The following is a 27566-nucleotide window of genomic DNA, read 5'->3' as shown; positions in this document are numbered from 1 at the left end:
CCCACCACCACTAATTTCTTTCAGTCATGCTATGTCTTTCCTGAAGTCCTACAATAGCTTTATAAGTGTTTTCCCTACCTCCATTCTCATCCTAAAATCTACTCCTCATAGTCCTGCTAGATGAATCCTTTTGTTCTAAAAATGAAAAGCTTGCAGAAATGCCAGAGCACTGAAGAAATTAGAGGTCAAGATTCCTGATTCAGAGGTCATTGCCTTCTTAAATATATCCGAAATTTCCGCCGTTTTTGGTGACTCAAGTTGTTTTAGAGTTAGGTTGCAAAGTAAATAGAATATCATTTTGTGGGGGTTGGAGAGATCTTTCTATAAATTTTTAGCTGCCTAACCATTTCACATTATTTGTACTTTGTGAGTAAATATAGAGTCAGGAAGAAATGTTCCTGGGAACAGGAAGGAGACATATCTAAGCCCGAAATGAACTTAGTGACTTGGTGTTTTCCTTGCTAACAGGAGTCTTGGAACCCACCTGGGTTATATTAGATAAATACAATTATTGCAGTTCAACTAGGTCATGTTTGTGCTCACACAAAGTCTGGATGTGGCGGAAGTAAATGACCGGACATTGTTAACAGAGCTGTAGTTTGCAAAACAGCAAAGTTTTTCAGACCTGAGAAAGGGAGTGAGTTCAGAGAAACATCAGTCTAACCAAAGTGTTTCTGCTGCTGCTGCAGATGCCACTGTTAATTGGAATTGCTTATTACTTCAGTTACTTTCAATAGTGCTTTGGGGGATACTCTTGCCCTCATATTGTCTAAATCTGTCCCTGTCACTAGTGACTGGATAAACCAGGGCATTTTAACAGGCATCCTATTACCTGACAGTAGGCATCTTGTTTTCTGTATTAGAAGTAGACATTTCTCCCGGGATTTAACCTTCTGTTCAAAGCTTGAACCACTTTGGTAGGAAAAATGTGGTCCTAATAATGTTTTCCAGTCACCTGTGGCTTGCAAAGTACTTAATGCTTATTAACTCATTAATCCTCTTCATGAATCCAGTGAGGAACATAGATGTCAAGTTATGTTTTCCTCTTTCCAAGGGCGGTGAATTTGAAGCACAGACTGTCTGGGACATACCCACGGCAAATTGGGAGAAAGGAGCCTACCGTTTTTGAGATGTGCAAACGCAAAATGTAGCAGCTGATTTTTAAAAAATTGTAACTTCAAAGTGGCTCTCCTCTCTAAAGCCATCAATTAGAAATCCTCAGTGGGTAAATCTAGCAGGAGGCATTGGCTGAGAAATGGAACTTTGAGAGCAATAACATCTGCTCAGTTGGGTGGGGAACAGATGCTTGTAGTGTCAAGATTGTGATGCATGGTCTTGGGATTTTTCCAAGTTCAACATGTTTGTCAGTCTTTTGAGGGCCTATTTATCCATGGGGTAAGGATTTGTTTAACCAACTATTTCCTCCTAATCCTTGCAAAAACATGTATGAAGCACACAGCAGCAGATGAAACCATTGTAGGAACTCTTTGAAAGGACCCAGTCAATGGCTCCTGGAAAGTTCTGTCCTTCCCCATTCTAAATCTGAGTGGTACAAAGGTATCCTACTTGAAGACTGGTATTAGATGCTTACTGCTAAGACTGGAATGTTAATTCCTACTTCTGTTCCTTAGATCTATTGGTTAGGTGATTTCTTGGATTCTGGCCAACCATAGAGGGGAGCTCTAATCTGCACAGTTCTTAGAGAACCATGTTGCCACCTTACTATTTTCCTAATGAAGTGTGCATAGCTCAAGGACATGTAGATTGTTTATTCATCCATGTGTGCATTTATTCATTTAAGAAGTACTTTTTCATTATTCACCATGTGACAACCATGTGCCAAGCTCCTGGGGGCACTGGTATGACAGGCTTATGGCGGGGGGAGCAGGTGGGCCATTTAGCAGGAGGCCTCATATTCATAAAAGACCTCACATTAAGACTCTTGACATTGTTCCCAAATGAACTTTTATTTTGGATGTAAATTAGGGTCTTTTGCAAACTGTAAGCATTCAAAAATATGTGAGAGTTTTGGTAATCCTGCTTTGGCATTTCATAACATCATAACATGTCCAAAGGTTTCAAAAGTGGAAGTGATCTCGGCTGGTTTGTAGAAGTGATCTCTTGGAGTTTGTAGAAATGGCTCAGATACCCTCCTTGTGTCTCATTACTCTGTAGGAGATCAGGCATCCTTCTCCCCAAGAAACAGTATAGGTGGTACCCCAGGATAAGAGAACATCTGGAAGCAGCCATGGAATATAAATGTTAGACAGCTGGAAGAAGCCACAGAGAGCCTCCAGTGCTTACATGTTAGTCAAGGGAACTGACCTGAAAGAGGTGCAGGGGACATCTCTAAGACCTAAGCACAGTTTGTGGCACAGTGAGACTAGAATGGAGGATTTGTAATCTGAGGAGCTCTGCTGTTTCCTCCATAGAAATGGCCCCTTGACAAAAGCATGGCACTTATACTGTGCTTTACCTTGTTACACGGTCCTCTGCACCACTTCCTAGGCATAGGCTGATTTCAGCTTCTTTCTGTTCCCTCCCTCCCTCCCTCCCTTCCTCCCTTCCTCCCTTCCTCCCTTCCTTCCTTCCTTCTTCCCTCCCTCCCTTCCTCCCTCTCTCCCTTCCTTTCTTCCTTCCTCCTTTCATTCTTTCTTTTCTTCTCCTTTCTTTGTCTACCCCCATCCTCATCACTCTCTTCTTTTCTTTCTCTCTCTGTTTTAAATTGAGTGCATCCTGGTTTTATACTAACCGCCACTGTCTTTTTGCTATACTCCTCCATTGTTCCTACCAACAATAGAGGTTGGCCCACATCAAAAGCAGAAAGTTTGGTTTTAATCAGAACAATATTTGCATTGTGAGCTTTGATCTTGACTTCTCCTGCCTGGGGCCAGAGCAGGACTTCACCGCAACAGTGAACTCAAGTCCCTGTGTTCTCCTCTCTGAAGCTAGGATCACCAGGATGTGGTTAGTGTGTTGCAGAATGAGTGTCACTGGGATTCAGAGCCTGCAATGAGTTTTTTTCAGTAAGCCCCAACTGTATGAGAAAGAGGGAGAGGAAAAAAACCCACACAAAGCAAGCAACTCCCTTCTCCCCTCAAAACGCAAAGAAGACAAACTAGGCAAGATTGACTATTTTCCTGTTTCATCCTGTTCTTATTCCTTGTCTTTGAGTTTTAGACAAGTATGTTATGACAAAAATTTTGTTTTCCCTGGAGTTTCAGAATTCTTTGAGCCGCCTCATGGATAGTACTGCTCAATATGCCAAAGACTTCAAACTTAACATGACAAGCCTGAACTTAACATTTTCCCCTAGAAACCCGCTCTTCTGGCTGGGCACGGTGGCTCAAAGTAATCCTAGTACTTTGGGAGGCTGAGGCGGGCGGATCACTTGAGGTCAGGAGTTTGAGACCAAGCTGGCCAATATGGTGAAACTCTGTCTCTACTGAAAATACAAAAATTAGCCAGGTGTGGTGGTGTGTGCCTGTAGTTCCAGCTACTCAGGAGGTTGAGGCAGGAGAATGCCTTGAACCCAGAGGCAAGCATTGCAGTGAGCCAAGATCACGCCACTGCACTCTAGCCTGGGCAACAGAGCAAGACCCATCTCAAAAAAAAAAAGAAAGAAAGAAAGAAACCAAAACAAACAAACAAAAAAACCTGCTCTTTTTCTTTTTTTTTTTTTTTTTTTTTGTAATCTGCTGCCAGGCTCCCAGGCTAGAAACCTTGGATTCATCTTACACTCCTCTCTCATTCACCACATTCTGTCAATTCTGCCACCTAAATGAATCCAATTACTGCCTTCCATCCACTGCATATGCCACACAGCTGCCAGGGAGATCTGCCTAAAATGCAAATCTGATTGTGCCATCCTCCTTACAAAGCTCTGTGCATTCCGCAGACTCAGAGTCACACATCCACAGTCTTAAGCATGAGATAGCCACACAGCCCTGGCTGTAGCTTAACGAGGTAGCTCTGCTGTAACTCATGCTGCAGCCACACTGGATGTCTGATCACATCTTCATGCGGTGTGCTCGTCAATGCCTCTGTGTCTTTGCGCCAGTTAGTCACACCACCTGGAATATTCTTTCTCTTTCTTTCACAACTGATTCCATTTTGTTCGTTCTTCTAGATTCAGCTCAATGCTTTCCACATTTAGGTCTTCCAAGGCCTCTCAGGTAGTTGGTGGCTTCATCCTCCCACTTGGATTTGATTTACTGGAAGGAACATGGGTTTTGGAGTTCCACAAACAAAACTTAAGAACCAGTTCCACTCTGAATGTCATTGCTTCAACCATAACATAGACACAGTGCCAACTCCATAAAGCTACTGAGAGAATTAAACAAAGAAGCACTTGGTTTCCTATAAATATTAGTTTCCTTTCTATAGCAAATTTTACATAGAAAATTGCATAGTGGTTAAAAGACTATGGCCCTGAATCCAGAAGATGTGGCTTTAAAGCCTAGCTCTGCCACGTTCTTATATGAGTGACCTTGAACGATTACATTTGCTTGAGCAAATTATTCTCCTTTCAATGTCCTTATCCCTATAATAATAGTACCTACTTCATAGGGTGCTTCAGAATATTAAATAAGATAAATATAAAGTTATTGTATTTGGCATTTGGCACACAATAATCACACAGTGCATTCTGGCGGTAATCATTTTTCCCAATACTTGCCCTACTGTATCATAATTATTTGTTTATACATTTTTCCCTATTAACTTAAGGATTCCTAAAGGAACCAGATGGTGCCTTACTCATATTTGTATCCTCAGCTACTACCATGGAACACAGTGTAAGCATTTGGAAGTTATCTCTTTAAATGGGTAAGGCATGGCATGTTTCATCTGAAGTTTTACTTCTGGACTATGGTCAGCAGCACAATCCGGAATTCTTCTAGGGTACTGCCCCATGCTCACATCCATGCCAATCTCTCTTTATTTTTATTATTTATGTAATTATTTTTTAATAGAGATGGGGTCTCAGTATATTGTCCAGGCTGGTCCCAAACTCTGGGCTGAAGCAACCCTCCTACCTCAGCTTTCCAAACTGCTGGGATTACAGGCATGAACCATTGTGCCCAGCCTCAATCTCTCTTCAAAACCCACTTCAAAATAGGCTTCTCTAAGATTTCCTCCACATTACCCCAAGTTCATTCAGAACTCTCTTTTAAATCTCAGTTCCTGTTGCTTTACTGGTTTTTTTTAATTATTATTTCACACGAATGTCCTCATGGGCTCTTTTTTTTTTTTAGTTCTTAAATTATTTTATTCATTTATTTTTAATTATAATTTTGGAGCTACATAGTTGGCATGTAAATGATAGGGGACTGGACTACCTCCTTTCTGTGATCTGTGAGTGATCTTGCTGCCACCAACGGTAGCACATGTGTTGTGGGGGCTTTTAATGAATAGTGTTACCCGAGTCGGGTTGCCTCTCATGGTAGCATCTTTTTTCCCCACCTTCTTTTCTTTTTCTTCTCTTTCTGTTCTCTTCAAGGGCCCCTCCAGGCTTGAATGAGTGTTGTGATTCCTATTTTAGACTAGAGGAACTTCCATTCCTGCCCTGGACCCCAGAGGAGAAAATCTGTTCTCTCCTCTTTCCCATCTGTGGCAGGCATATACAATGTGGGATGTTCCTCACTCTTCTCATTTCAGCTTAGTTGACTCCAGTGGTATTGGATGCCAGGAGACATTTATTCTCCTCTTTTGCTTGTTTATTTTACACACACACACACGTACATACAAATACTCACATTTTATAAGTGTGTCCCTGGCCAAGCATGGTGGCTCATACCTGTAATCCTAGCACTTTTGGAGGCCAAGGTGGGTGGATCACTTGAGGTCAGGAGTTTGAGACTAGCCTGGCCAACATGGTGAAACCCGGTCTCTACTAAAAATGCAAATAATTAGCTGGGTGTGGTGGTGTGAACCTATAATCCTAGCTACTCAGGAGGCTGAGGCAGGAGAATGGCTTGAACCAAGGAGGCAGAGCCTGCAGTGAGCCGAGATTACACCACTGCACTCCAGCCTGGGCGACATAGTGAGACTCCATCTCAAAAAAAAAAAAAAGAAAAAGAAAAAATTGTGTGACCCTAACACCACATGTGAGAGACAATCTAGAGGGTTCCGGACAGGACAGATATAAAACAGATACAGGTTGGGTGCAGTGGCTCACACCTGTAATCCCAGCACTTTGGGAGGCCAAGGCAGATGGATCACTTGAGCTCAGGAGTTCAAGACCAGCCTGGCTAACATGGTGAAACCCTGTCTCCACTAAAAATACAGAAATTAGCCGGGCGTGGTGGTTCATGCCTGTAGACCCAGTTACTTGGGAGGCTGAGGCAGGAGAATCACTTGAGCCTGGGTGGTGGAGGTTGTAGTGAGCCAAGAGTGTGCCACTGCACTCCAGCCTGGGCCAGAGGACTGAAACCCTGTCTCAAAATAAAATAAAATAAAATAAAATAAAACAGATACAAAACATGTGTTGAAATATTTCACAACAGAATTCTTAAGAGCAGTATATTTTAGATTTCAGTAAGGGTAAATTCTATTATAAAGATGCTCAGAGAGCTTGATGTAAATTAAAGCTCTCTGTTTGGGTTTAATTAAACAAAAATGAGGCATGATTTTCATCTGTTTTAAGTGTGTTTTTCCATTGTCTTCAAGCCATACTTTCAAGCTGAAAATGATGGGAGAAGACAGAAACCAATTAAGGGCTTCTCCAATCCAAATGGAGTGACTACTAGAAAAAAGCTGTAAGCCTACTCCACTTGTTTTACACAATCTTAATACATTTGTTTTCTTAGCAAAGAAATTTAAACACTTATGATACAATGGAACAGAATTTGTTTGTTTGTTTGTTTGTTTTCTTTGTTTTTAAGATGGGGTTTCTTCACGATGGCCAGGCTGGTCTTGAACTCCTGACCTCAGGTGATCCACCCACCTCTGCTTCCCAAAGTGCTAGGATTACAGGCGTGAGCCACCGCACCCGGCTGGAACAGAAATTTTTATACATTTTCCCTAAATCTATCTTTCTCTTTATTTTCATATGGAAACATAAATTTATCAGAGGCATTTTTCTTCAGAATAATTATTTTTCTACTCTTCAGATGATAGAAATGATAGAAACTAAAAGAGAACACACCACCTAGCATTTTCTTCAGTTTTATAAATTTGGATCTTTTATCTCATTCTCTGGATCCAGAGATTCTAATTATTGTCTGGGTCCCTGGACTTTTCTCTTTTCCCAAAACCTTGTTCACCTCCCTCTGGGACAGAGAAGTTTCCCTTCCAGAGGATACCGAGCTGCTTGCTGGTATTTTTCTATTCTGCCCACAAATCCAGTGTTGCTGCATCTCTAGTCTCCTTGATCTCTTCCCACGTAATAACTTCTTTTACCTTACCATTGAGTGACCAACCTCCTGGGTAAAAAAATGACAATCCAGGAAACAGATGATCCAAAGTGACTCTTCTTGTTACAATTCTGCAATCACTATTTCATACCTCTACCCATTCCCTAGCCTAATTAAAATGTCTGTAAACAGGGGTACCAGAAACAGACTGCATAAGAAGATAAGCACAGACCATTGAAATTAGATGGTTCCATCATTAAAGGGCTGCACTTTCTTTTTTCTTTTAAGATTGAGTTTTGCTCTTGTTACCCAGGCTGGAGTGCAGTGGCGCAATCTTGGCTTACTGCAACCTCTGCTTCCCAGGTTCAAGTGATTCTCCTGCCTCAGCCTCCCGAGTAGCTGGGGTTGCCAGCACCTGCCACCACACCCAGCTAATTTTTGTATTTTAGTAGAGATAGAATTTCATCAATGTTGTCCAGCCTGGTCTCGAACTCCTGACCTCAAATGACCTGCCCACCCCAGCCTCCCAAAGTGCTGGGGTTACAGATGTGAGCCACTGCACCTGGCCTAAAGATTTGTACTTTAAGAGATACATCTTTCACACCGTATTTATATTCACCTTTTTAATACTGGAGACTAAATTTTTGTAAGATGTGGTTTTCAGATAAGCAATTGAAATAAGCAAAAAAAAAAAAAAAAAAAGGAAGAAGCCTTTTGCTAGACCTGGCTTATATCTTAAGGAGAGAGGTGGATGTCGTCTGCAGGGAATGTGACCTCACTTTCTGCAAAGTGGATGGTGGTGATTTCTCTTGTTTCTTTGTATCAGTTCCTCCACCAGCAACTGTATTTCCAGGGAGGAAAAGCCACATGGCAATGTAGATCAACAAATAGGGGAAGGCATCACAGTCATGACTACTGTAGAGTCAGATGTTGACGTAGCTATCAACATAAACTGGTAGGAAGAGATGCATTTTTTCCTGATGGAAAAGATGGCTAGGATGCATAGAAATGTTTCCCAGAAAATACAGTGGCTGCTTACAACCAACTCTCATTGGTTAGTAAGAGAAAAAGTACGTGTAGTAGAACGCTGAGTTAAGAGTTCAAGCCTGTTTTTGTTCTCGACCCTGTCCAACAGCAAATTTATTTTGTGAGTTTGAATATTATGTATTATCTAATACATAATAATATTATGTATTAGACATATACTGAGCATTCTTTTGGCATTGTGTATATGCTGATCATCTATTATGTAGGAAACCATCCAAAGCTTCATAATTTAAAAAAAAATTATTCTTTCTTACCATTCTGGGGATTGATGTGCACAGCTGAGCAGCTCTTTTGGCAGTACCTCTGTATGTTTGCAGTTAAATTGTCAGGCATTGGAAGGCTCTACTCACGTGACTGCAACACCTAGGCTAAGATGGCTGGATCAGTTGAGGATTCTTGGAGCAGCTCCCTCTGTATAGCCTCTCCATGTGGTTCACTTGGGTTTCCTCCAGCATGGTGATCTCAGATAATGGGACTTCTTACATGGCTGCTGGCACCCCACAGAGTGAGCATCCAGGAGATAGGAAGTGAAAGCTACCAGTATCTGAAAGTCTGGCCCCAGAAACTGAGCAACCTCATTTCTGCTGTGTGCTCCACAAAGCAGTGTCAGAGCTCCTCCAGATTAATGAAGAGGAGAAATTGACTCACTTGTCAGTGGGAGGAGTGTCAAAGCAGGTGTGGTCATCCTTACTTCGTTACTTAATAATTCTGGAAAAGTTTCTGACTGGGTTCCTCTTCTCCAGAAATCTGCATGAAAAAAAAAAAAATATATATATATATATATATATATATGGAACTAGTGCCAAATGACAATCAAAATAATCAACTCTATTGCTGCTAAAACTGTCAAAAGCCACACTTTCTCCAGCTGAAATGGGGGCTTTCTACCCCTTTTGCCCTGAATTTCAAATAGAAGGACCCGAGGTCTAGACTGGCTGATTCACACAGTCAGATGCCTTGTCTGGAGCTGAGCGAGAAGATTCCTGGCTGGACCTGCCAGGTATTGCAAACAGGTCTAGGCCCACAGGCCAAAAGAGAGGCTGGGAGTCTGTTCTTTTGAGGGACCCACTGGTAATGTGCTTCAGTCTGATTAGTAGCTTCTCCACCCATGGTGAGGAGCCACTGAGATGGACCTGAATTTCCTTTCAGTCCTGCCCTTTCTTAAGAAGTAGAGCAAGTCTCTATCTCTTCTAAAAATGTGAGGAGGGCAGGAAAGCTTCAGGCATTTTCTGCTTCCCCATACCATCCAAAACTCCAGGATTGCAGACCATCTTTTGCAGAGAAGAAAACTGAGGCTCGGAATAGATTCACCAAGTTTCCAGAGTAACAAGCTGATAAGAAGTAGAAGCACATTCACAGGACATCATTCTCTCTCTCTTTCAACATCTCAAAAATCGAACAAATATATGTATGGCAAACCTTACTACCTCCCCAACACACTACTCCCAGACTCACCCCTACCCCCTACTTATTTCTCTCCATATCCCTTATTATATCACCATCTTGCATAGTTTCTATGTACCTGTTCATGTGTTTGCTGTCTGCCCCTCCTCCCGCTATAATGGGATCAAATGTAAATGCTATCATTGAAACATAGAGGAGACACCAATGTAGCTAGTGTTATTTGCACACAGGATGTACCACTGTGTACCCAATAGTAGTTAATGCCTGCTGCCTTTAGAATGTCCCTTTGATGAAGCTCTGAGGATGTGGGCTGCCATGCATCAGTCACTGCTGGCTGTAGGGCACTGGCACATGGCTGAAGTTCTAGTGCTGGTGTTGATTCACTGAGACCTAAGCAGCATGAGGAAAATGCATTCCACAGGAGACTGCAATAAGATCATGTATCATTTACAGGTGGGATAAGTCTCTTTTCCAGGTAAGATGTTCCTGGGTTAGCTGCTGTTTTCTGTGACAATTTTCGAGGACAGGAACAATTGCCTGCATTTCCAGCAGTGCACTTAGAACCTCAAAAAAATTGGCTCTTTGGACAGATCAACAAACCAATTGAATGCAGCTGCATGTTAAAAATCTGAGCCACAGGAAGGTATTGCTGCTTGGCTGGGTTGTGACCATCTTCCCTGGGTAATCCCTGCAGGACTTTTGTGGGGAGTAAAGAAGTGGCATCTCCCATTTCATCCACCAGAATCATCATTTAGAATTATCAAGAATGAGAAAGAGTTAGTCCTGGAATGTGCAGAAAGGTATCCATGGCAGTTACTAGTATATTAATAAAAATGCCACTGTGCTGAAGAAACAACCGAGCATAGTAAAAGACTAGTATGGAAAGGACCTTTTTATTGTGGCACCCTTGCAATGGCTTTATGTGTTTGATTGCATTTAAGGCTCAGAACAACCCTCTAAGGACTTGTTATCTCCATGCCACAGATGAGAAGGCAGAAGAACAAAGAGGCTAAGTGATTTGCCCAAGGTCTCACGGTAATGAGTGGCAGAATCCAGATTTGAACCAAGTTAGTCTGGCTGTAGAGCCTGTGTTCTAAATAGCTGTACCACTAGATGCTTCAACTACCTTTTTGTCTTTTTGTTGTTAGCATTTTCAAGGTCTAAAGAGTGTATAAGCAAGCCAACTAACTTATAAGCTCTTTGTGTTACTGAAATATATATGCTTAGCCAGGCATGGTAGCACATACCTGTAATCCCAGTTACTCAGGAACTGAGGCAGGAGGATTGCTTGAACCTGGGAGGTGGAGGTTGCAGTGAGTCCAGATCGTGCCACTGCACACCAGCCTGGGTGATGAAGTGAGACTCTGTCTCAAAAAAAAAATTATGTGTGTATATATACACACACACACACACACACATATGTGTGTATGTGCATGGTGTGTGGATGAACACTTTGTATACACTGTGAACATTTATAAAGTACATTGGAGTGGGAGGGGGTTTAGAAGTTTATTTCAGCTTCCCATCCAATGCAGGGGTCCCCAGAGAATCATCATTCAGCTTTGCTTGAACTTTAAGATCAGATGAATAAAAATACTAAGGGTCAACATAAGCGCTGATGCTAATAATTGCTGTAACTATGGAAACAAACTAGAATACAAAGGACAAAACAAAAAGGTTCTTAAGAGAGAATTTTAAAAAGCTGAAATTCACCATATACACATAAAGTAGTGACTAGGCTTGGGAACCCAAATAAATTAATAAAGGCTGGAAAATGGTGGACAGTAGGGGGAGAGCGTATAAGCACTACATTTCTGGCCGTCTGAAAAACATAGTTAAACACTTTGTTTTGATTACATAAATATTTTTGTGTTTGTGGAAAAACTCTGGGATAATCACTCATCTAATTAGAAATAAGATGCCTGCCTTCTAAATGGGTATAGAATATAAAACATAGCCTATTTAGGAAAAGAAAATAGTGGAAGAGAAACAGTAAAAAAAAAAAAAAAAAGCAAAAAAAAAAAGAACAATAGCAATGAACCCCAATGTGTAAGCTCCATGGCAAATACATAGCTTTAAATTTTTCTATTGAAACATAAAATATACCAAAGTAGATTTAGCAGCAGTATGCAGTGATTTGCATTCATTACCCAGTGAATAAAAGTATTCTAGCCAATGATAGCACTGTACAGTATTTTGTTGGTTAACATCTTCTCTAATTACTTAGAAAATACACTATGTCTTACTCAATTTAGTATTGCCAGTGTATAATTGGTATATGATTGGTGTTCAGATATATGTTAAAAGATTTACTGAATTTTTAAAAAATGAGTGGATAACAATATGAGGAAAATAATATTTAGTGAAAAAATATACACAGGAGAGCGGGTGATTATAAATGTATAATCGATATCACTATCGTTATTATTATATTATATATATAATGAAATGGAAACTTCATGTGCCAAAGAGAATTACTATAAACTACTTAGGGCAAAAACTGTTGGAAATACAAAGATAAATTCGTGGTAAAAGTGTGGGCTTTATAATCAATCACACCAGGATTTGAATCATGGCTCTGCTACTTAGTAGGTTGGCCAATTATTTATCCTTTCTGAATCTTATTTTCATAATCTACAAAAATGAGACTAGCTACATTGTGAGGATTAGACTGAGGGAATATAGGTAAAAGTGAAGGAGGGAGAGATGTATCCTGTTCTCAGTGGTTATGCAGCATTTGGTCAATGAATATTCGGAGAGTGAGAACCCTCTTCTTGTCATTTTCAGTTTTTTAGTGCCAGTATAATGCCTTGTTATATTAAACATTCAAATGGCTGCTAAGTATTGAATAATTTTAAAAAGAAGAGCACCATAAACTTTGTTTCCTTGCTTAGTGACAAAAATCTAACTCTAATAGCTTTACAAATTAGGGACTTGTTTTCTTACATAAAGCTCAGACATAGGTGATTCAGGTATGACTCCGGAAGTTATGAGGGACTCAACCCCCTTCTTTCCTTCAATACAGCCAACCTTAGCACTTTCTTTCCATGCTCCAGTCACTGAATGGCTTCTGAAACTCTAGCTATCACGGCTACTGCGATGACTTGAATGTGCTCCTCAAAAAAAAAAAAATATGTTTTGGAAACTTAATACCTAGTGTAGCAGTGTTGGGAGATGGGGCTTAGTGGGAGGTGTTTAGCTCATGAAGGCTTCACCCTCACGAATGCTTTAATGCCAATTATGAAAGGGGTCAAGGCTGTGCATTCCATTTCTTCCTCTCTTGCATGCATGCTTTTTTGCCTGTCTGCCTCCTACCACAGGATGATGCAGCAAGAAGGCCCTCACCACATGCCATCACCTTGATGTTGGACTCCTCAGCCTCCAGAACCATGAGAAATAAGTATCCCTTCATAAAAGTCATCCAGCCTGTGATATACTGTTACAGACACACGAAATAGACTCAGACAGCCACAGTCCAGGTTATAAGAAGAGGAAGGGCAACCGTCAAGGACAGTTCTTCCACTTCATTTAGCTCTCTTCAGAAACTCTCCTGGAATCCCTACCCACAAATTCTCCTTATCTCTTGTCCCATCCATTGCTCCCTATAAAGAAGACAGAGAAATGTGAGTTTTGTTTGTTTGTTTGAGATGGAGTCTCGCTCTGTCCCCCAGGCTGGAGTGTAGTGGCACGATCTTGGCTCACTGCAAGCTTGCCTCCCGGTTCAAGTGATTCTCGTGCCTCAGTCTCCCGAGTAGCTGGGACTACGGACACCTGCCACCATGCCCGGCTAATTTTTTTGTATTTCTAGTAGAGGCATGGTTTCATCATGTTGGTCAGGCTGATCTTGAATTCCTGACCTCAGGTGATCCGCCTGCCTTAGCCTCCCAGAGTGCTAAGATTATAGGCCTGAGCCACTGCGCCTGCCCATGAGTTTTTTTAAGCTAGAATCTTAGCCACCCCATATAAAATAGTGGTTCTAATGTTAGTGAAGAAAGGGAGAATTGATATTAGGGAGGTAATAAAGAATCTGTCAAAATTATTGATGGTTTTCTTGGATGGCAACTTCTTGCATCACTCATGAAACTCTACACTTATGTATTTAATAATTTGCGGTCTAGTGGGTTTACTTCAACTAAGCAGGGCCTGGGGTGGGGTCTTGAAGTAACTGATGGAGCTTTCCTTTGTGAGTTTTATCTGATATATATTCTCTGAGAGATTGAATTTAGAGATTAGGGCAATTGAAAATGGCTAGAGATTACTGAAGGGTATTTATTAATTTATTTGACTGATAAGCGTACATTAAAAAATCAACAGGGGCAAAAGAAGTACAACTGAAAACTAATTTTTTCTTCACCCTTGGCTCTCAGTTATTCAGCCCCTTTTTTAGGAGTAACCACTGTGACTAACCACTATTTAAATTTTGTGTGAACTTCTGGATAAAGTCATTGCATATAATGCATATATGGGTATGTATTCTAGTTTATTTTTTAAGCAAACAAGACTGTATCAGACATACTTCTCTGCAAATGGAATATTTCACTTAAGAGTATTTCTTGGATATCTTTCCAGGTCATACTTGGGAAGCTGCCTCATTGTTTATAACAGCTGGTTAGTATATCATTGCATGGATCTATCATTATTTATTCTCTTGATGAATTGTATATACCATAATTTATTTGAGTGAACATTTTGTAGAGTCCAATGAATATTCTTGGAAATATGTCATTTTGTGTGTGTGTAAAAGTACTCCAAGAATTAGAATTTATTCTGAGTCAAAAGGCATTTGACCTTATGACTTTGAGAACATTGCCAAATTACTCTCCACGAGTATCATGGTAGTTTTTACTCCACTAACAATGTACTGAGAATATATTTTTGCTCATTTCTTTGGAAGGCCAAGGCAGGAGAATAGTTTGAGCCCAGGAGTTCAAGACCAGCCTGGACAACATAGTAAGACCCCATCACTAAAGAACAAACAAACAAACATTTTGGTATTTGCTTATATAATAGGCAAAAAAAAAAAAAAATGGTAGGTTGAGTATCATATTATAAATTTAAGAGCTAAAAAAAATTCTATTTATATTCTTTGCCTATTTTTCTCTTGGGTTGGTTAGTTCTTATAGGTTTTCTTTATAGTTTAAGGAAATCAGCTTCTCATTAGTTGGAAATGTTTCTCATTTGGTTTTTACTTTGTTTCTGGTATTTTTCATGCAGAATTTTTTTTAACTGTTATGTAGTCAAGTTTATTGACTTTTAAATGGCATTAAGATTTTACATCATATATAGAAACGTTAAGATCTCACACTAAGATTATTTTAATAGGTCAATTTTTCCTAGTTGGTTTTGTTTTTCCAAAGGGTAGCACAAAGACCAGAGTAACTACAAGCTACAAGGAAGCCAAGTTCTGCTCCCCTTGGAAGAAAGAACATTTTAACAATTAGTCCAACACTGGAATCAACCCCTTATTTCAGTTTTCTTCAGAGTTTGGTAAGCTAACCATTTTTAAGAGCATTCCAGGAAGCCTGTATTTCTTATTTCTGCAGTCCTCTATCTTCTTTCCAAGAATAAATTTACATTTTACAATGGGCATCATCACCAAGCAGTTCTTGGACAATAAGCACATATAGTAATGGGATATATAGGATTCATGATATCTATTAATAAATAGCAAAAGAAACTTAATGAAAATAATATAAATTGCTCTAGAGGAAGAAGTTTGTGAGATAGTTCAGTATAGTGGTGAGACACTGAGCTTAGGAGTCAGAAAGCCTAGTTCAGATCCAATTCTGTGCCTGGCTATGAACCTCTGAGCCTCAGTTTCCCCATCTTTAAAGCAGAGATAGTAATATTACCTCCTACATAGGATTCTTGCCAGGCACTCTTAAAAGTCTGAAAGTTCTATGCATTTTTTAAAGTTTAAGTGTTCAATAAATATTAGTAATTTTGTTATTACTCTATCTAGATACAATTCCATTGCCTAGCATTTTTTTCTTACAGTAAGCATTCATTGAGTGCATACTGTGTACTAAACACTATACTGGATTCTGGGGCATAAACAAGGTACCTGTTCCCCAAGACCATACCTTAGGTTTTACAGAGGTATGGAGGCAAGATATTAATAAAATTCACCTATTAGATCGATAAGGCCCCAAAGCACCATGCATTTGTAATCTAGAGTGTGAGTGGCACATATGGCAAAGTAACATGTTGGCAACGAGCCTATGAATGAATAGCAGCTGGATTGCAAAATCAAGGAGAAGCTTTCCCCCTACCCTCCAAACCCAACAATCCCCTTCTTTCATCAGGTTGTAAGAGATGACAGCACAGGGATCAGGTCCTAATGCACAGCCTTTCATGGCCCCAGTCCTGCTTTTCATTCTGATTAGAGGATAAAGGAAATGGGTTTCCTGGCTGGTCTCATCCTGGTAAACATTTTGCCTGCTTTGCAGAACCGCCACCCTATTTAAGTGCAATTTGCTGGACCTGCAGTTGGTTGAAAACAGCAGGGCCTTTGTCAGTGAATAGAACTGTAGTGACAGGGAGGACATTTATAAAAATGCTGGTGTGTCTCATGGCCTGTGCCAGCTGGTGCTATTAGTGCTCTTTTATGTGCCTCTTGAAATACACTATAATAAATCTTTAAAGGAAAGCCAGGGCATAATGAGTAATCAAATTTAGTCCTCTGGAATTCATTGCAGTGGTGCTTCTAAATGTGGGTATTGCCCCACCAGAAGTGGAAAACTGAGAAGTTAAGAAAAACAGGTTGTTCTTGAAAATGTATCAGAGACATTTTTGGTAAAGAATTGTATTGGCCCTCTTCCAGTGGCTTTATTTTTATTGAGAACTAGCAGTCCATGAGCTGAAATACACAGACTGCTGGAACCTGGCCTTGATGGATGCCTTGAATCCTGCATCTTAGTCTAAGTTACTGTTTTAATAAAAAAGAAACACTTCTATTAAAAGTCTCTAGGTGCTCCATCAATATCCTATATCTATTCAATGTTATAATCGTAGAGCTTGTACCATAGTGTAAGAAAATGTCTGGGAAGTGATGATTGAAAAAGCAGTTTTCTTACAGCTGGCATCTACCTGATGACCACCCCATATGTATATGGTCAAGGTGTGAAGAGATCTCTCCAATTAAAAATACTTGATACATTTGGGTAATAGACTGTGTTCCAAGTTTTTTTCTTTTTCAATTTTATGTGCCGTAGAATGATTTAAAATGATAAAAAAAAATGAAAGAACTGTGGTTGGATATGTATGTCTACAGACCACCCATTATTCCCCCTTCTGGGCAAAGTCTAGATCAGTTTTTCCATTTGAGCCAGAGCTTCCTATTTGCAACTATAGAGATTGGTGTAGAATGCTTGGAGCTGCTAACATAGGAGTTGGTTAACTATGGCCTATGGGTCAATTTCAGTTTACCATCTCTTTTTTGTTTATTTGCCTAGAAGTTAGTCTGTGTTTATTGTCTGCTCTAACTGTAGGTGTCAGAGGCTAAAATTTCAGCTGGTGTTCTTGTTTTTGTGGATCCCTGTTGTCTTGGGTTTCCCTAGAGACTCCTTTATAAACAGAATCAGAGCCTTGCAGTTCTTTTCAGCTATAATCCTCTGTTATACTGGAATCCTATTGATGTGGTGCTGAAATGGAGGTGGTGGTAAAGGGGAAGCACTCAATAATTTTACGATTTGGTCTCAGTCTTTAGTGACTCTCTATCATTATAGGTTTAAGGACCTTTTAATTCCTTTCCTTGTTACAGTATTTGCTCATTTTGGTGTTGGACTGCTTAACTTTTCGTGTGTTCTTTATAGTTTTAGGAAATTAGCCTCTTGTTAGTTGCAAATGTATTTTCTATTTGTCTTTTGACTTTGTGGTATTCTTTTCATGCAGAAAAAAATTTTAAATATTAAGAAATTTTACTACATAAAATTCTTTACAAGGTCTTTAGGGTTTTTTTTCACCCCTTAATAGGTGAGACAGAAAGGCTAGAGGGGTCTGGAGTTGAGTATTTCCCTCCCCCAGGTCGGTTGGGCTCTGTCTGATAAAATCCTACTAGGTAGGCTCTGGTAAAATAGTTTCCCTTGAAGTTAGGTCTTGTTAAGGAGAACAGAACAGTCTGGATGTATTTTAAAATGGTTACATTCTGGTTTTTTTGGAATTTTCAGCATTTTTGTGCAAAAAAAAAAAAAAAAAGGTTACTTTTCCCTTCCCCCTGCAGGAAGGATGAGGGGATTTTTCCTTGACCTTTAAGGTGCAAATCTGGTTAAGCTTCAGCAGGTAAAACTCACATAAAATGCGCCTCTACCACCCCTCTCAGGCTGGGTCTCCAGGAGTTTTTAATTTCTGAAATTAGGCCAGGCTCAGTCTCCAGTAATTAGTCAGTTATCCTTTAAATATGCCTACTCAATGTTGGCTCCAGTGAGATTTCTGCCCCTACTAAGCATAATTCTTTGTATCTATCCCCCTCTTCAGTTTTAGCAGTGGTGATTTGATCTGTGACCTCACTTCCCTGATAGACCTAAGAAGAATTGTTGATTTTCAGGTTTTGTTGGCTTGTTTCTTATGAGGACAGGAGTGACAAATACCAAGTTCTTTATTTACAAAACCAGAAATCAAAGTCTGCCACTTGTTTTTGTATAGCTTGTGAGATAGGCATTTTTTTTTTGCATTACCAAAGTTAGAAAAAATTTTAAATAATTTTTTGTGACGTAAAAATTATGTCAAATTCAAACTTCCATACTGTGCTCACAAATAAAATTCTGTTGAAACATGGCCATTCTCATTTGTTTATGTAGTCTATGGCAGATTGAGTATTTGTGACAAGAGACCGTATGATCAGCAAAACCTAAGTTATTTATCATCTGGTCCTTTACAGAAATGGCTGCTTTTTAGCACACTCTGGACATAGGCCCTGGTTAAGTCTGAATCCCTTGACACTGTGCTTGAGTCGAAAAATCAAATGAATGGGCACCTGTCAAGGGCTGGAGAAGATCTTCACATTTCAAGATGAGTGAAGACACAGGCCTTCTCTCAAGGAGACTCTAGGCTTGTGGGGAACACTAGAGGGCCAACCAAATAAGAATTTAACTGGAGTGGTTCAGAATGAAAGGCTCTGAAATTCATCTTGGGCCAGAGAGAGTCATTGGAGCTCATCCTACTTGTTAGAACAGGAACTTCTTAATGATGGGCCAAGGGCTGGGTCTTTTTAGGAGTGTCAAGACCAGTGGATGTTGATGTATTGCACTTTCTAAGAACTGAGAAGTTTCAGCTCCAATCTTTCCAACAGTTATGGCTGCTGTGGCCACTTCCTTATTGCAATGCCACTTTCAAACACACATACTGTGTTCATTGTGATTTTTTATTCTTCAGTTACCAAGAAGTATACTAGTTTGAGGAAAGAGTGGACTCATGTATCAGAAAAGTATTCGAAGCATACAATCAACCTAATTTCAGTAAATAGTGACCAGTGAGAGTTTCCTAAACATTTATAGAGTAGAATACTTGGGCATTTCTGGATTGATCATGAACTCTGCCAGTAGTGTTTACCCACTTACATTGCCCTCTGAAGCCTCCTTGGATTTCACATAAAAGGAAAGATAAACCACAAAATTAGATGGAAAGAGAAGTAGTAACAGCGTGTATATCCTGTAATAGACATGTGTTATTATCTCTGTAGAGAATAGGAGAACTTCAGAACTCTGTCTATGCCCTGGATGGAAATTCTTTTAGTCCTTGTAATTTACAACAGCTGTAAGACGTCAGAAATGCCTCCTTAGCTAAGTGGGCTGGGACTGGGCAAGGTGGCTCACGCCTATAATCCTTGCACTTTGGGAGGCTGAGGCAGGAGGATTGCTTGAGCCCAGGAGTTCAAGACCAGCCTAGGCAACATGACAAGACACCATCTCTATAAAATAATAAATAAATAAATAGGTTGATGCTTAGAAGGATCCATGCTAGACTTATATGATAGGATGAATGCAGACACGAGATGTATAATATGGAGTTCCTTACTAATTAATCACAACTTCCTTGAGGTCTGGAGTCCTTAGGAAAGTGAGATGACCACCCTTGGGCCCCCTGTGTAGGCCACAGTATATTAAAGTTTGCCTAGTCTGAAATTGAATAGTGTCTTTGAATCTTCCTGGCTATGTCCCCAAACTGCAATTCTGACTGTACACTATGTTGTGGTTTGGCCTGGAAACAGAGGCGTATTTCCTTGCTGCCTTCTACTATTCTTTATCAGAGAGTGGTTGTGAAATACACCCAGCAGATCTTGTCCATGGGCCATCAGCATATTACATTACATGTTAATGGAGTCAGAGAAATAGTGAAGTAAATAACCCATGCAGAAGTAACTAAGGCACAAATAAGGAACACGCTCTTAACTGTCTTGAGTCTCTCTTAGAGTATAGATTTGATGAGGACCTCTAACTCAATGTAAAAGTCACCTTCATGAAATCTGTCTCTTACTAACATCATCCAGGCCCTTATTGAATATGTTTGGAGGTGAAGAACTTACATCCTCCCCTCAACCCATGTGCGTCAGCATTAGACAATGCATTAGTCGGGAATCTTGGGGTTGCAAGTGACACAATCAAATTTGTTTAAGCAATACAATAATATTTATTAGCTTTCTTGACAAAACTTGAGAAGGGCAAATTTCAAGTGAATAGAACTGAGAGTTAAATATTAGAAATTAATAAAATTTTTCATCTCTTTTCCTCCTCCTTTTCTCTTTCATATACATATATGTAAAGCTATTATAACGTAACCTGGAACATAGTAAGTGCCCCATATGTGTTACTTGTTGCTACCTTTATTACTTCATAGGGTTAGCATAAGCAATAAATGAGATAATGCATTTAACATGGTCCCTGGTATCAGCACCACCACTGCTGTTAGTACTTCTCTTTTCATCTAATTTTCTCTGTTCTTCTCCTTTATTCTTTCAGATTGACTTTCCCACCTGGAAAACCTTCAGTACCTTTCAAGCTCACATGTCCCTCCTTCACAATTAGAAAGCATTTGGGATTTCTTCTTTCCGTTTTTTATGTTCCCCATGTTAGGGAGAAATGTGATTAGCTTCACTAATCCAGTGTGTATACTTCTGTGGTCACAGTGGCCGGGAAGGAAGGATACCCTCCCTAGAACATTACAGTTGGAATAGAAAGTTTTTCACAGAAGAAGGGAAGACTTGTTAAGCTGACACAACTAGAAAGCCGTTAGAGACATCTGGGGTGATTAGGAGTGCTTTCATAAATTAAAACCGAATACTTCTACTTCCTAGTTTGGTTGCATTCATCCAAACACAAAATGAATCAGTTCTTTCTTCTTTGTGACCTTTCAGATACTTAAATGCAGTTGCTATGTCTGACTACTTGGCACATTACAACATTCTACTGACCCAGGTCTCCTGTCTCTGAGTTACCTTCTACTCCAGCTTTCAGCTCTAACAGGATCCTTCTAGACTTCTCCTTGTTTCCTCCTTTTCTTTAACCTCTGTAATCACCTTGCCATCTCTCGCCCTGCTTTAGTCCCCAGAGTTCCCCTTAATCATTGCTCAGCTGGCCTGGCGTGGCAGACCAATCACCCAGTATCATGTAGGAATGCAGTCCTTTCAGCAGCAAACAGGTTTGGGAACCCGATAGATGTGTTTTGATTCCTGTGTCTCTCCTACGGAATAAAAGTGACCTTGAGAAATTGACTCAGCCTCTTGCAGTGTTGTTGTAAGGATTAGGGACTAGTTATGCACAGTCCTTAGCCCAAGGCCTGACATATACTAGATATACAGTAAGCAGTAACTGTGGTTACTGTCATCATTATTCTTGTATCAATTCCTGGCATCCCACAGGAAAGGAACATGTGGTTAAAGAATTTATACTCCATCCCGTGTCCATGGAACCAAAGGCCAGTTTCTTCCTATCCTGGCAAAGCCAGCATGAAGAGGTGACTTGACCACCTAGGCAAAAATTGGGCCTTGGGACTTCAATTTCTTTTTCTCCCGAGCCTTAGATGTCAATCCCAGCACTTAGGCCATTGGGAATGTAGCAGTGGCTTTTCTGTTGTTTTCCACCTCAAGTTTTAAGCCAGTTGTCTTTAGGGATATAAAATTGCCATTATCCCAAGCTAGGGAATTAGAACGTTAATTCCATCCAAGTCAGCTATTAAAGGCTGTAAAGGTAGAGATGACTCTTGTCTAGGGGCTTTGCTGAAAGTGCTAGCTCAACTCATTCAACTCCATTGAGGAAACATGGTTTTCATATTCTTACTCTGGCTAAATGTCTTGGCATTTGAGGTTCCCCAAACTTTGCTGTAGTCTACTTTTCCAGCTTTAACTCCCCTTACTCTGTTGTACTCACCTTCTATGCATCCAGATCAGGTTAATTCCCCCTCCCAAAGCCCATTCTGTGAATAAGCACATCTGAATATTTTATCACATTGTTACCCCCGTGAGTGTCCTGCACCGAACTAAATCCTAACCATCTTTACCACCTTAGTGTCCCTTCATCACTTTACATCTATTCATCCATCCATTGAAGAAAATTGCTATTTTAGGCATTGAGGACACAGATGTAAACAAGACCAAGTCCCTGGCCTCATGGAATTTACATTCCAGTGTTAGAAACAGACAACAAACATTTAAATAGATGCTTTAATGCCAGATGTAGTAAGTGTTGTGTTAAAAATTAAAACAAAATAAAGAAAGAGAAAATGATTTCAGAGGTAGGAAGGGTAGAGATTGACTATGTTGGATGTGCTCATTATAGTTCATAGAAGGGAAGGTCATCTTGCCCAAAATGCTCCCGACAGTACCTCTGAAAAATAGCAACCCATGGAGACAATGCACTGTTGATCTTAAGAGTACAGGCCTTGGAGCTGGATTGAACTTGGTTTGAATTCTGGCTCAACCACTTGCTGGAATTCAGCTCAATAGTGTGACCTTGGTTGACTGACTTAACATCTTAGAGACTTATGATTCCTTATCTGGCAAGTGGGGGTTATAATAGCACTATTTCTTCAGTTGTTGGGAGGATTAAAGGAAGTCATGTTTGTAAAGCTATTACGACATAACCTGGAAGACAGTGCTCAGTATGTGTTACCTGTTACGTTTATTACCTCACAGGGTCAGCATAAGCAGTAAGTGAGATAATGCATTTGGCATGGTTCCTGGTATCACTACCACCACCACCACTACTACTATCATGATTGCTATTTTTATTATTGTTTTCTTTTTCTTTCTTTCTCCTTTTTTGACATGGAGTCTCGCTCTGTCATCAGGCTGAAGGCAGTGGTGTGATCTTGGCTCCCTACAACCTCCGCCTCCCAGGTTCAAGCGATTCTCCTGCCTCAGCCTCCCGAGTAGCCGGGACTACAGGCACGCACCACCATGCCCAGCTTATTGTTTTCTAGTGACAGAAGATTTTTAAGACGGGAAGTTCCTTGTCTTATGAGTTTCCTTTGTTGACAGTCTATTCCCTAAATTGCCCCTTTTCACATGGAACCCAAATGTACTTCACATAAATATTTAGTTTGTGGTCCCAGGTGCACCTGTGGAGCGTAACCTCCAGAGCCAAGCATCCAGCCCAACATAGTTTGACTCTCCTTGATCATGACAGCCCATGGCACACTCTTCTTCTCTGAAATCCCCAAGCCACTTCTGTTAATACCACTCACTTGGCCCTTACCATTTATTGTTCTGATAGCTATTGCCTTATTATGTTAGTATTTAGTTCAATCCACATTCAGAACATCAGTGGTCTAGGGCAGGATATTGTCCTACCTTTTCTTTTTTTTAATTTCCTTAGATGGAACCCTCTCTCTTTCTTTTCTCTTTCTCTCTGTCTCACACACACAGACACACACACACACACACACACACACAGCGCACACCACAGCATAGCACAGATTCAACCTTTACCCATATCGCAGTGCTGTGTCAAGGCCATTGCAACCACACTGGGTGACGTGGGCACCAACACCAGATCCGAAAGTTGCTTGTGTTTCGCTGGAGCATCTTTTATTATTCCAGTTTCTTCCAAGCGCAAGTCAAAACTGTGTCTTTCTAAAATGTTCCTGCTGACTCATAATCTTGCTTGTCGTCTTTTCCTCCTCATTTACAACTCTGCAGTCCATAGCGTATTAAATGATGCAAGTTCCCGGCCTAATATTAGGGAAGGAAGGAGTAATTGAATTCTTAAACTCATGTACCTTTCTGTAGCCTTTGCTTATGATGTTTTTTGTGCACTGGGCACAGACAGTGCATTGAAGGACTGGCCTTCAAACCAGCTTCTCCCGTTGCTTTTCTAACGACAACAGTGAGTCACATTTATTAAACATTCACTTTGCCTTCATATATTCTCTACATCTACATTTCACATGCATGATGTCACTTAATCCTCAGAATCACCCTCTGAATTTGGAACAATTCTTATCCCTACTTTAGGGATAAGAAAATTGAGATTTAGAGAGAAAAAGAATCTCAATCCCAGAACTAGATTTCTTTTCTTTTTTTCTTTTTTCTTTTTTGAGACAGTCTTATTCTGTTGCTCAGGTTGGAGTGCAGTGGCACAATCACGGCTCACTATAGCTCAAGCAATCCTTCTACTTCAGCCTCTTCAGTTGCTGGTACTACAGGCATGCACCACCACACCTAGCTAATTTTTATATATATACATTTTTTTTTTTTTTTTTTTTGTAGAGACATGTTACCCAGGCTGATCTCGAACTCCTGGACTCAAGCAATCCACCTGCCTTGACCTCCCAAAGTGCTGGGATTACAGACATAAGCCACAGTGCCAGGGCTAAGAATTATATTTCTTAACTACTCCCCTATATGATTCCATCAGAACCTGTGTGACAGTGAGATAATATTTCAGGTTCTCTTCTCTGTGATGCAGCCTCTGGACATGTATTCATTTAGAGTTTCAAATAGAAAGTGAGTTACTATCAGCAGGCCAGAAGTAGAAGACTTTGGGAAATTTCTTTTGTCTATGATGTTAATTTACGAAGTTTAGTCCCTGATTTAAGTAGGCATCATACTCCCAAATTTAGATTGATTGATGAGACAGAATGAATGTATCTATGATTGCAGGATCAGTCATAGCATTTCCTTGATACAAAAATTCTCTTCTATCTTTTTATATTTCAGCTTGATTAGAAAAAATTCATTGTATACCCAAATTTTTAGGCACATATCTATTGCGTAAGATGAGATACATGTGTTGATCTACTGGTTAAAAGCATTAAATGTGTGGCTTATTTCATTGTTAAAGTCCCTCTAATATGCATTGATTTGCTTCCCAGAAGAATTTGATCTGATCGTTAATCTGCTGACCACACACACCTGATGATTCTCTGATCTTATCTGCTGCTACTCTCTGCCTTGCTCATTCTTCCCTTATTGTTCACAGGGAAGATGTACCAAGCGCTGCTAGACTGAAGTTCTGTTCCTGCCCTCAGGGAACATCCCATTTTGTTGCAGTCACAAGATTATACACATGGGATTATTTGACAATTTGGGGCTACACAGTAGTGCCATTGAAAAAGAGGGCAGGTCGTAAGAGAGGAGAATTTAGAGTAGACTTTTCGGAGGAGGCAAAAGACTTGAACTGGAGATTGGATTTGGCTGGTGGTGTAAAGGGATGGAGTTACAAGTCTGGGAGGTGGAGTGGGCATTGGAAGACCTAAGACAGCATAAAGGAAGAGCTTCTGAAAGTTACACAATTATATCCTACCATGTTTCAAACCATCTTGAAGGCATGATGCTGGAAGGAACCTAGCATATGGGTGGACTGGTCTTTCCATTCTTCCTTGGTGTGTATTATATGAGTTTCAAACAGTAGTTGAATGTGGTGCCTCAGGATTGACACAGGTGATTTCTGTTCCCACACTGCCGGTGATGGCCCAACTGTGATATTCCTCCAGGGCCTCTGAAACACCCTGTGCCATCAGGTTTAGCAACCCCAAGGAAAATCTCAGACAGGAACACAAGTCTTTTTTTTTCTTTCCAACTTTTATTTTAGGCTCAGGGCATACATACATACCCAGGTTTGTTACATGAGTAAATTGCATGTTGCTGGGGTTTGGTGCACAAATTATTTCATTACCCAGGTAGTGAGTATATATGGTACCCAATAGGTAGTTTTCCAGTCATCACCCTCCTCCCACCCTCCATCTTCAAGTAGGCCCCTGTGTCTATTGTTCCTTTATTTATGTCCATGTGTACTCAATGTTAAGCTCCCACTTATAAATGAGAACATGTGGTATTTGATTTTCTGTTCCTGCATTAATTCACTTAGGATAATGTCCTCCAGCTGCATCCATGTTGCTACAAAGAACATGATCTCATTCTCTCATTCTTTTTTATGGCTGCATGGTATTCCATGGTGTGTATGGAATAACATTGTATCACATTTTCTTTATCCTGTTATCTATTGATGGGTATCTAGGTTGATTTCATTTTTTGCTACTGTGAATGGTGCTGCAATAAACATAGCTGTGCATGTGTCTTTTTGGTAGCACAATTGATATTCCTTTAGGTATATACTCAGTAATGACATTGATGGATCAAATTCTTATGAGGATGGGTCAGGGAAGTTATTCTCACTTTACTGAAGAGGAAATTGATGTTCATATGCTAAGATCCAAAAATGTGATTTTTAAAATATCACATATATATAGGTATGAAACAATAGATATTATATATGCATATATACATACACACACATATATATTTAATTTTGTGCTAGCTTCAGTGTTTCTGTGAGCTTTAACCTAGCCAAGGTGCCTGATCTGAGATCGGATTGGATTTTCATTACCTTTTGGCCTAATGAACCACAAAAACCTGCCCTTCTCTTGGGCTTGGCTCTTGCTAATTATCTCTCTCAATTTGATGTTCTTCTCTTCTCACTGTGTATGTCATTTTTAATGAGACAAACCAGTGTTTAGGAGAGGTTTATGGGCAAAAGAAAAATAAGACCATCACTAACTGGCAGCAGGTTATAATGCCAAGACTGTCTACAACATTTTAAATGACACGCTGAGCTGTGTGCTGAGTTGCACCATTTTCCATTAACTGCTTTCAGCCAGAACAAGATGAACAAATGAGAATGGGCTGAGAAAGCAACTTGATCATAATGTCTGATATTTATTGGGCACTCATTGTGTGCAGACAGTGTACTCAGTCCTTACATAATTTTTCTCCTTTAAACCTAATACTATTATTATCACCATTTTACAGAAAAACAAATGGAAGCTTATAGAGGTTAAGTAGGTGGCTCAAGAAGATAACTAGTAAATGATGGAGCTAGTGGTCAGGAATTTTTGTATATAAATGTATATATAACAGTTCATTGGAAGGAAGCTTTCATCATGAGTCAAATGCTTATGGGTAAAGAAAAATTGGGGGCCAGCTGTAAGACCAGACATTTACTTCAGTGCCAGTAACAATATCGTCACCATTCCAGGTGCAGAAATGATCATGGGGACAGATTTTTTGCATTAAAAAAAGGTATCTTTTAAGATTTAATTTGTATGACTGTTTGCATTTGCAGTAATAAAAAGAAGTAGAAATAGACACATAGAAGAAGTAACTTCAGAGCCTTCACAAAACCCTCCTGTCTGAAAGGATAACCTCTACCCAGCAGTGATGTCGGAAATTCCTTCCTTAGTAATTAATATCCTTGCATAGTTTTTCTCAGGTGTCATCTTAATGTAGACAACATTCATCGCATATCAGATTTCATAACATATCAGATT

At 40.0% G+C, this 27566-nt stretch overlaps 1 protein-coding gene and 1 long non-coding RNA gene across 2 annotated transcripts in view; one reads left to right on the top strand and one right to left on the bottom strand.

Moving 5' to 3' along the window:
• The window catches only part of SNTB1 (syntrophin beta 1), a 284726-nt gene that overhangs the window by 31910 nt on the left and 225250 nt on the right, over positions 1 to 27566 (top strand). The gene's annotated exons all lie outside the window — the stretch shown is intronic.
• Positions 1755 to 17353, bottom strand: LOC135277982 (uncharacterized). Its single transcript, XR_010345511.1, has 5 exons — positions 17235 to 17353; positions 12837 to 12922; positions 8753 to 9788; positions 2753 to 3007; positions 1755 to 2236 (listed from the first exon to the last, which is right to left on the bottom strand). It is a non-coding gene; the product is annotated as an uncharacterized LOC135277982 (long non-coding RNA).

The sequence above is a fragment of the Aotus nancymaae genome, unplaced genomic scaffold (genome assembly GCF_030222135.1).
Source record: "Aotus nancymaae isolate 86718 unplaced genomic scaffold, 86718_ANA_hifiasm-v0.15.2.pri h1tg000036l, whole genome shotgun sequence".
Classification (NCBI taxonomy): domain Eukaryota; kingdom Metazoa; phylum Chordata; class Mammalia; order Primates; family Aotidae; genus Aotus; species Aotus nancymaae.
Note: the sequence above shows the minus strand (reverse complement) of the source record. Positions and strands in the feature narration are given on the sequence as shown.